Source organism: Hermetia illucens, chromosome 2, assembly GCF_905115235.1.
Source record: "Hermetia illucens chromosome 2, iHerIll2.2.curated.20191125, whole genome shotgun sequence".
Classification (NCBI taxonomy): domain Eukaryota; kingdom Metazoa; phylum Arthropoda; class Insecta; order Diptera; family Stratiomyidae; genus Hermetia; species Hermetia illucens.
The window spans coordinates 76,628,603-76,639,085 of NC_051850.1; the positions used below are offsets into that span (position 1 = coordinate 76,628,603).

General features: G+C 41.1%; 1 long non-coding RNA gene across 1 annotated transcript in view; it reads left to right on the plus strand.

The window, feature by feature from the left end:
- The window catches only part of LOC119649852, a 29,374-nt gene extending 21,992 nt beyond the window's left edge, over positions 1-7,382 (plus strand). Inside the window, exons 2-3 of the long non-coding RNA XR_005249206.1 lie at positions 6,739-6,915; positions 6,971-7,382. This is a non-coding gene — a long non-coding RNA (uncharacterized LOC119649852). The remainder of the gene's footprint in view (positions 1-6,738; positions 6,916-6,970) is intronic.
- The last annotated feature ends 3,101 nt before the right edge of the window (positions 7,383-10,483 follow it).

Sequence of the window (10,483 nt, forward strand, 5' to 3'; positions counted from 1 at the left end):
TACTTGCGATTTTACTTCGGGTTGTAAATTTACACGATAAAGATAATTTTGAGCTACTGTAACTTTGTTACTAATAGTATGATTTTGATCAAACTTGGGGATAAAATGCTTCATATTATATTTTATACTACTACCAACTTTTATAACTCCGGGATAAACTTAAGGGGAGTTTTACTCAATTTGCCCAAAAATATGGTAATATACTATTATTAACTTAATTTGAACGGATATCGATATGAAGAGTATTTTGAGGCCGGGGCACAGTTCCCACCATCTCACCAAATTTCGTACTAATCGGTATAGTCGTTTCTGAGAAAAGTGCCTGTGACAGACAGACAAATACTGCTAGAGACGTTCTCGCGTGTAAATGTCGTACTCGCGAACTCTGGGGGCGCCAACACATACCGGAGGGGAGAATTACAATCGGTAGTAGACCTCACTTTCGTCAGTGACACCCTTATCAAAGACTTGCAGTGTCATGTTAGCGAAGAGTACACACACAGCGATCATCAGGCTATTGTCTTCCAAACCTCGCGTAGGAATTATATGAAGCCACTAAAAATAAAAACGATGAGCTGGGTAACTAACAAATTCGATGAAGAAATGTTCAAGGAGGTACTTCTAGATGACACATTATTATCGGGAAGCGCACACGAAAAAGCTTTACAGGTCGTGGAAAAATTGCAGCGGGCATGCGATGCCTCTATGCCACGGCGTAGCGCTTTCTGAAGATGAAATCCCAATTTCTGGTGGAATTCAGAAATTGAGGAATGTCGGAAAAACTGCCTGAGAGCTAGGAGATGCTCCCAGCGTCGAAGAAATCAACCTTAATTCGTTGAGCTACACACGCAATACAAGAACGCAAGAAAAAATTGCAAGTAGCTATCACGAAGAGCAAATCCGAACATTTCAAGCGAATGTGTGCTGAAGGTGATTCTGATCCATCGGGTGGCGCCTACGGGTCTGTAATGTCATCACTGAAAGGCAAGCGCTTCCCACCGATTACCTGTCCGAAATTACTACAAAACATAGTGGACACTCTCTTCCCAGAGGATGTGAACTACACAAATCTGCCTAAAGTCCATGTAAACCCCCACGAAATTCCTGTAGTGGTAGAAGAGCAAATTTTTGATGCAGCAAGGAAATTCGGTGGAAATAAGACCCCAGGGCCAGATGGAATCCCGAATATCGCCCTGGAAAAGGCAGCCAGGTCAGCACCAGGTATGTTTGCTAAAGTTTTTACGGCATGCCTTAGCGAAGGAGAATTCCCCGAGCAATGGAAGCTGCAAAAGTCGATGCTTATTCCGAAGTCAGGTAAACCATTGGGAGACCCCTCCTCATATCGACCCAAACGTATCGGTCGATATGATCAATGCCATTGGTAAACTATTTGAAAGAGTATTATACAACAAGCTGCTCGCTGTTACGGAAAAGGAAGGAGGCCTATCCGACAAGCAAATCGGGTTTCGAAAAGGGAGATCAATCGTCGATGCAATCAACTTGGTGACTGGCCTGGCTCGCGCTGCAATACAAGATGACAAATGCTGTGCAGTGATGACACTCGATGTAAAAAATGCATTCAACACTGCAAAGTGGACGAAAATCGTAGAGGCTCCAACCAAACTGCAGGCTCCGAAGTACATTGAACGCATCGTTGTTGCATTTCATCTTGGAAGAAGATTATATTACGACTCGGACGATAGAGAGAGACTGTTCCCAATGACGTGCGGCGTACCACAAGCGTCTGCCTTAGGTCCCCTCATCATCATCAACGGCGCAACAACCGGTATCCGGTCTAGGCCTGCCTTAATAAGGAACTCCAGACATCCCGGTTTTGCGTCGAGGTCCACCAATCCGATATCCCTCAAAGCTGTCTGGCGTTCTGACCTACGCCATCGCTCCATCTTAGGCACGGTCTGCCTCGTCTTGTTTTTCTACCATTGATATTGCCCTTATAGACTTTCCGGGTGGGATCATCCTCATCCATACGAATTAAGTGACCCGCCCACCGTAACCTATTGAGCCGGATTTTATCCACAACCTGACGGTCATGGTGTCGCTCATAGATTTTGTCATTATGTAGGCTATGGGATCGTCCATCCTCAGGTAGTGGGCCAAAAATTCTTCGGAGGATTCTTCTCTCGAACGCCAAGAGTTGGTAATTCTTCTTGCTAAGAACCCAAGTCTTCAAGAAATACATGAGGACTGGCAAGTTCATTGTCTTGTACAGTAAGAGCTTTGACCCTATGGTGAGACGTTTCGAGCGGAATAGTTTTTGCAAGCTGAAATAGGCTCTGTTGGCTGACAACAACCATGCGCGGATTTCATCATCGTAGCTGTTATCGGTTGTGATTTTCGACCCTAGATAGAAGAAATTATCAACTTTTTCAAAGTTGTATTCTCCTATCTTTATTCTTCCCGTTTGATCAGTGCGGTTTGATGTTGTTGGTTGGTTGGTTTTTGGTGTTGACGTTGCCACCATATACTTTGTCTTGCCTTCATTGATGTGCAGCCTAAGATCTCGCGGCGCTTGCTCGATTTGAATGAAGGCAGTTTATACGTATCGGGTCGTTCTTCCCAGATGTCGATATCGTCAGCATAGGCTAGTACTTGGGTGGACTTAAAGAGGATCGTGCCTCTTGCATTTACTTCCGCATCACGGATCATTTTCTCGAGGTTAAAGGGGACGCATGTTAGGGTATCCCCTTGTCTTAGACGGTTCTTGATGTCGAATGGTCTTGAGAGTGATTCTGCTGCTTTTATGTGACCTCGCTTAGTCAGTCGGGATACCGAATTCTCTCATGGCCGTATACAGTTTTATCCTGGCTATGCTATCATAGGCAGCCTTGAAGTCGATGAAAAGATGGTGCAATTGATGTTCAGATTACAGAAGTTTTCTATTACCTTCCGCAGAGAGAAAATCTGATCTGTTGCTGATTTGCCTGAAGTGAAACCTCTTTTCTGGGCATATGGGACTATCCCAACTAGGAAGATAGTGGAGAATGGATGGTACTCAGTAACGTGATGATGGAACTGTTGTCCATATTCTAACAGTTTTTCCATTGCTTGCCGCAGAGAGAAAATCTGATCTGTCGCTGATTTGCATGGAGTGAAGCCTCTTTGGTATAGGCCAATGATGTTCTGGGCGTATTAGGCTATCCGGACTAGCAAGATAGTGGAGAATATCTTATAGACGGTACTCAGCAACGTGATACCTCTATAATTGCTGCACAGTGTGATATCTCCCTTTTTATGTATAAGACAGATAATGTCTCTTTGCCAATCCTCAGGCATTGATTCGCTGTCCCATACCTTGAACACAAGTTGATGAACCACTTGGTGTAATTGGTCGCCTCCATATTTAACTAATTCGGCTGTAATTCCATCGGCTCTTGGCGACTTATGATTTTTAAGCTGATGATCATCGAGATGTGTAAGGCTTCATCCTGCTGATTTGTTGGTAAAACTTGCGCGCCTGGTGCGGTTGCTCGCTGTACTTTTCTAGTTGCAAATCAGTCCTGGCTAGAAAGGGCCGGGCTGATCATGGCGAACGTGAAAACGGAAGCCGCCTTAATAACAAACTACCTACATGCTAAATGCATATTTTTAACGGGCTACGTACAAATGGGATAGTTCTACACTCAAATATACTTACAGAAGAAACAAACAAAACCTTTCATACCTGAAGCGCCCGCTTTCGGTTTCCCGACTTGTTTATGTGTTGTATTTTTGTTTCCCCCAACCTTGGTCCGTGTTTACTTGGTTCTTTTTTGGGGCTTTACCTCCGTTGGGTCGATTGGAGCCGGTGTCGCAGTTTCCACGATTTTGGTAACTTTGTTTGTTTTCTCCTTTGCCGGGGAGAGCCCTTTTTGCCTCTTCGCGTCCTGCAAGGATCCGAAAGAATCGTTTGTGTCTTTTCTGGATTTGGGGGGTGGGGAAGGAGGGGCGGTGTGGGGTGAGTGTCACATCGACATCTTTCCGTGTATTTTGAACAGGCGTTCCGACCTGCGCATAAACATGCACATGCACGTACATCTCCAAATACGAACATTTGCATATTCCTACGCATCCGCCGAGCATCCCCTTATCTGCACGAAGGGACGCGCCTGATGGGAGATCTGGTAACTCCATGCAGTCTGTCAGACCTGATTTACTCGGAAACTAAACCGGCTAAACCGATTGTCATGAAATTTGGTGAGAATGTGTAGTCTGTATGAAGGGAGCTCCCCATACATGCGACAGGGGGTGAACATTTCCTTTCACAGAATATGATCATGTGTGGTATCAAATGAAAGAGTCCGAACAGTACTTTGCGAAACTAGTTTTATTTTTGATAGTATTTTTCATATTGGGTAAGGCATTGGGGAGATAGGACCCAAAATGTGTGCCCCAAAAAGGGAAACAGGTCTGTCTCGTTTTCAGAACCTATCCAATCGAAAAATCTGAATAAAATATGAAATCTAGGCCTCAAAATGAATCCTGTTCCGATATCTACACAAATAAAGTCAAGAATAGTATATTAACATGTTTCGGAAATTTACCGGGAAGCCCTATTTAGTTCATGCCATAATTACAAAATTTGGCGGCAGCGTAGGCGATATATAGGACATAATTCCAAAAAGTTTGAAGGCAATCCAACTATTACTAACAAAGTTATAGAAGGTCAAATTTTTGCATTTTAGGTAAATTTATTGCACCCAAGACCTATATCACGTCAACATCATATAAAATGAACTTATATGAACGGCGGGGTCCATGGGGACATTTTATTTTTCTTTTTTTGGCTTTTTTTAGTTATTCGTATATCAGTGTCAATTATTCGAGGGAGGCATGTCCGGGTAGTAACCAATATAATAGGCATGTGTGTAGCTGGATACTAGCGGTTATTGATTTACGTACGCACTTTTGTGAACGGAGTAAAGTAGAAATGCGTGAAGGTGCGTTCGATCAGTTTATCAATGCAGCAATAGACAATGTTTGTTTATTTAGGATGAACACAGTATTTATGTCGTTGATATAATGTACATATTTGTGTCTTAGAGTCTAGAAAAATATTGCAGAATATTTTGTATTCTGTGCGAACGGGAAACGTGCATAGTGAGGAAACGGGAAAGCCAAAATTTTCAAAAAAAAGTTCAACCACGCACCAAAAATTTACCTTTTAATCATTTTTCATAATCCTAGTTTGGGAACCGTGGTATACTCCACACATTGAAATGCAGTTTATTTTTTTTTTTCTTTAACATGGGCAATGATGAGTGATGATATCGTTCTGAAAATTGTTACGCATTCTCAAGATATTGTGAAAAATTCGCATTTGTAACTTTATTCAGTTCTTCAAAAAATATATCCTTGTGTTGGATTTGTTTTACCAGTAATACTAAAATTATCGGTTTTGTTGTGTCTCCAATAATCCTTAAATTATTGGACGCGAATTTATAAATATAAAAATAGTCGTAATCACTTGTTCAATCTTTAATTCAAACAAGTCGGGAAACGGGAAGCTCGGCGCTTCAGGTATGAAAGGTTTTGTTTGGTTCTTCTGTGAGTATATTTGAGTACAGAACTATACTATGATTTTGATCAAACTTGGGGATAATATGCTTCATGGTATATTCTATACTTTTACTAATTTTTATAACTCTGGGATAAACTTAAGGGGGGGGGGAGGGGGTTTTACTTAATTTCCCCAAAAATATGAAATGTGGTTGCTTATGATTTTAACAATTAACCTAACGGTATCGACGGAAATGCGAAAAGTATTCTATTTTTAGTGTTCAGTAAATAATATTCATTGTTTATGATTTTAACAAAATGACCCAATGGTATAGAACGATATATGAAAAATAGCCTTTTATAATTTGAAAATAAATAATCATGGAATAAAGGTAGGTTGAATCAATGTCATCGGCGATAAGAAGTTGAGAATGCCATAAATTTCAACATACTGCCCTATGAATCGGAAAGATTGTTTTTGATTAGGGATAACCCTATTGTTTTCATTTACAGATATGGATATTTTGCGAGGCAGTTGCTCTCTTCCTCAGTGCTAACAATCTAAGTTCAAGAAGTCTCTGCGAGGTAATCAGTCGGTTAATTTAAATATCAGGAGCTTTCATTTAATTAAAAATTAGTCGTGATTTTTTCATAAATTAGGCTGAAGAGCCATGATGGAACGTTCCCAAGATCCGTGTTCATTCTATTTTCCTCCGGTAGTCGGGAGATTTTCAGATTCTCTAGGATGTCCAATGATCGCATTCCTCTTACAGTGTGCACCATCTCCTAGTTATCTATGGTGGGGTTATGGTCTCTGCTTACCATATGCTTGCGTACTGACTACTTTATTTCACTCGCTGTTCGTTTTTTCTTCAATACAACCTATGCTTCCTCTATGTGTCCTCAGATCTTGATGGCCGCCAATGTTTTAATTTGTCAAACGTAGACCTGGTCGCATTCCAGACAATCGATTTTGTAGATCCTACTCCTCTAATTTTTTTGCAGACAGTTTTTTGGGTAACCTAGTTTTTGTTCTTGCTTTAGGTATCCTCAGGAAGTTTATTTTCTTCATTAAATTTTTAATGTCACGCATTGCCCTTGAGTAGATGCAGGGGAATCTACTTCAATGAGTTTTCTTGTTGTTGTACATGTGTTAGTTAGTGTTGTAGGTGCGTTAGTTGCCTCCCCTTCAGTTGCCTTTCCTTTCGTCCCATTGCATGCTTCATTGTTGTTTCTTTGCAGCCGTTCATCTTAGCGGTGCTGAGGATGTATTTTTGCCCTTCTCGGAGTGTTCGCGAACATTCAATTGATCACTGAGTTGAAGGGGGCCTGCCGGACAAGGACAAGGATACCTCATCTACATCCGGTTTTTTAACAAACATAGCAGTAGATAAAAATTGAAGGTCAACTAAATGCTAAGTATTACAGATAAAAATATTCAGAATGCTGCGGTTGTAACTATAAACATTTTCAGATCGACTAGTAGTTATGAGTTATCATGAATTGCCGAATCAGTGTAATATATCTTGTAGAAGATGTGTGACACTGCACGTGCTTGTATTGGATGATGCGGATCAGTGCTTGAAATGGGTGCCATTATAAGCAATGGCGCCTCCTTTGGCTTTTTGATTTACCCTTTGTTGTCAGTGTCGAACCAAGAGATGATTCAGGAAACGGTATTGATAAAAGGGAAAGATAAGTGGCTGCCCGTTTTTTGACCGGCCCTTTCAGTTGTACTGTTGCAACGCGAACTGTTTCACTTCTAATATTCTCTTCATTGATGGAAAATATTCACCCTTTACTATCAATAATTGGCCAACTGTCATGTTAGGTTGGGGCCTTAGCCACTTGGGTCTATGTTGTAATTGAGGTAGGTATTGACTATGTCATTGATGAAATCACTAAACTTCTTCTTTCAAATCTTTTTATAATCTCTCAATTTGTGATTTAATTTTAATAAAACAATTAATTTAATTTCTATTTCGGAAACTTTTCTTTTGTTCGACATAGTGACACGACATTTTATAATTTAGATGTACTGCCCCTTTTACTCCATTTCTTCACTGGCAACGAAAGACAATTTTCGCTGTTAAAATTGTTTTTCGATGTCATGGCCACAGCGATTCGTGTGTCCGACACGCAAGTCACTCCCTTCGCCACATCATCTCTTCCAGAAACCTTCAACGATTCGATTGATTAGCTGCCAGCGGTCATTGACGGAAAGGATTTCGCTGGCAGTCTCTTGAGGAATAGCTCTAGCGTCAAGAAATGTCCTGGAGTCAAAGCAGATGCCATTTGCTGTGGCAATATGCAATTTAAAGGATTTAATGCCAGCCTCCCATAACCCTTTGAAACGGGGACTGGAAGATGGCTTAAAATGCCAAGTGGTTACTTCGTTGGCTAAATACGGACTTGTTTCGAAACGCATCTTATCAAATTGGCCCTTTGATTTTCAACTTGTTTCGATGAAATTGGCTCCACAATCGCTATATAGGTTTCGGAAGAGTCCACACCACAAACCGTTTTATTGCGGCAATAAATGCTACTTACAGAGCCGGCGACCTGCAAATTTATCGCCTTTGTTGCTAGGCAGTTAAAAAGGTCGATTTACGCTTTTGCTTTTTGTGCCTCGCGATCAGAAGAATATTTGATGGTTATTGGTCCTGCAAACTCTAGTCCAGTATTGATGATGGAATTACTCGTGCTTTTTGTAGATTGCCCATGAATCGTTTTTATATTTGAAAGTTTATTTTGAAGTAGGTGATGCACACAAACTTTTGTAGCTGAGGAATCCAGAATTCTGTATGTATGGCGGCTATCATAATTTGGCTACTTCCATATAGTTGTTTTACGGTGGAATTCCTTACGATAAACTCTGCCAATTTACATTTAGGGCTTATAATGATTGGACATTTTTATGATTCGCAGATTTCAGTATCGTCGAGTCTTCTACCTACCCTGAGAAGTCCCTCGGAATCACAATAAGGACTTGATATTAGCAGGGTTAAAGTTGTCGAAACATTTTCGTACGCAGTCTCTGTAGTTCATCCGGATCAAATGCTTGCTGTAACAGGCGAATGCAAACAATCTTGGCCCTTTGCAACTCGTGGCTAGATATGACTCGTGATATTGCATATGCAGGCAATATGCGACGACACGTAGGAGTTAAATGTAGCTGGAATAATGCGCTAATATCATTGTTCACGCTTGCTTCGGATAAGCGTACTCCACCTAATCTACTGGGGATATATAATCCAATGTTGCTTGTTCAGCCACCAGCTCCGGTGGCATTACCCTCCGTGAGGCGTAGCTGGATTGTATTTAAATTCCATCTGACTGCTGACTCTTTCGGCAAGATAGTATATGTCTTTCATTTACTAGGATGATGGTCAAGCTATTACAATACTATTGAAGAATCCGCCCAGAACATCGTCTTAATATCTTGTTCTAAGCTTATTCTTTCTATAGTTTGTTTCATTAATCTAGATAATAGTTCCGCTCCGCGGAGTTCTAATCTGTACCTTTAAAGGACTGACCCTTGACTTTGATGTCAGTAGCTGCACCTGAGCTTCGTTGATTCCATTTATAGTTTTCAAGTGTATGATAGTGGCGTAGGTATTCATGAGGGCGTCGTAGAAGCGGTGTACCTCAAAAAGGCTACCTAGGTAACGAGTTATATTTAATTTCTTAAGCTGCTTACAATCACTAATATATGAACGCCAATCTTTGTTTATAACATCGGATAGCTCCTCGTCCCAATCTACTTTTTGTAGCCATAGCTTTCGCGGCATTATCTTGCCGATGAGGATTGATGCCTGCAACCATCCGATTAGATCGAATAATCTAATGATGCTAACTCCGCCGTATTATTTACATAGCATGCTGGTCCGAAGCTCAGGTAAAGGAGGAGGGTTTAAGTCAACGTTCGTCGTACCGTCTTCAGTAAAACAAAAATAAAATGCTAAGCTCACGGATAGAGATAAATAAAGAATAATTGGGAGTAAAATTCTTAAATGGAAAAGTTTCCATTTTATCTATAGATTTTTATTTCAGGATTGCAGACGCATGTTGTGTCCGAAACATGTGTCTGCAATCCATAAATAAAATCTATAGTTAAACTGGAAACTTTTCCTTTGAAGAATTTTACTTAAAAAGAACTATAGGAAACAAAGGAACTACTTTTATAAAACTGAATAATTGGAGTTATAATCCTATCTGATATCTCTTGGTGACAAGTCACGCAACACTCCGACCAAGAAAATGCATCCGATTTCGTTAAAACGATCGCATTGGGTAGTAATGAGTCTCAGGGAAATACTAAGGCGTCCACGTCAGTCGACGCGGCAGGACGGCCCGCACTCATGTCGAGAAGTGGGCAAGGGTTCTTGACGCATGGACCGCATCAGGACGTAAGTAAGTTAGACCGAACAAAACAAATACTTGTTTGCATGCTAAATATTGGCACCCTAATTGGAAAGACCGAAGAACTCGTAAGACCCCTTCGGAAAAGGCGCATTGTTATCTGCACTCTATAAGAAACCCGATGGTCTGGTGCCAAAAGCTGCGACATTGAACGCGAACGCGGTAGAAATGGTTATAAACTTCTCAATTTTGGTAATCCACATAATCAATATAATGTTGTCATTGCCATATCTGAGAGTTTCCTTGACGCCATTAAAGAAGCCTAACGATTTGATGACCGGCTGATGAAGCTCACCATTATATCTGCTGACCACACTTTTCACTTCTTCACCGCGCATGAACCCCAGACAGGTCGACCTGATGCCGAGAAAAACTCGTGCGCTAGGTCCAACTGTTCTACCACGATTTGAAAGGTAAAGTGTGAATTGTAGCAGGTGTATCAAAGCTACTTCGTGTCTCTGTTGGTGTTCATCAAGAAAGCACCCTCTCACTATTGCTCTTTGTTCGTGTTATGGGTACTGTCACATGGGACATCCAACGTCCAGCGCCCTATACACTACCTTAT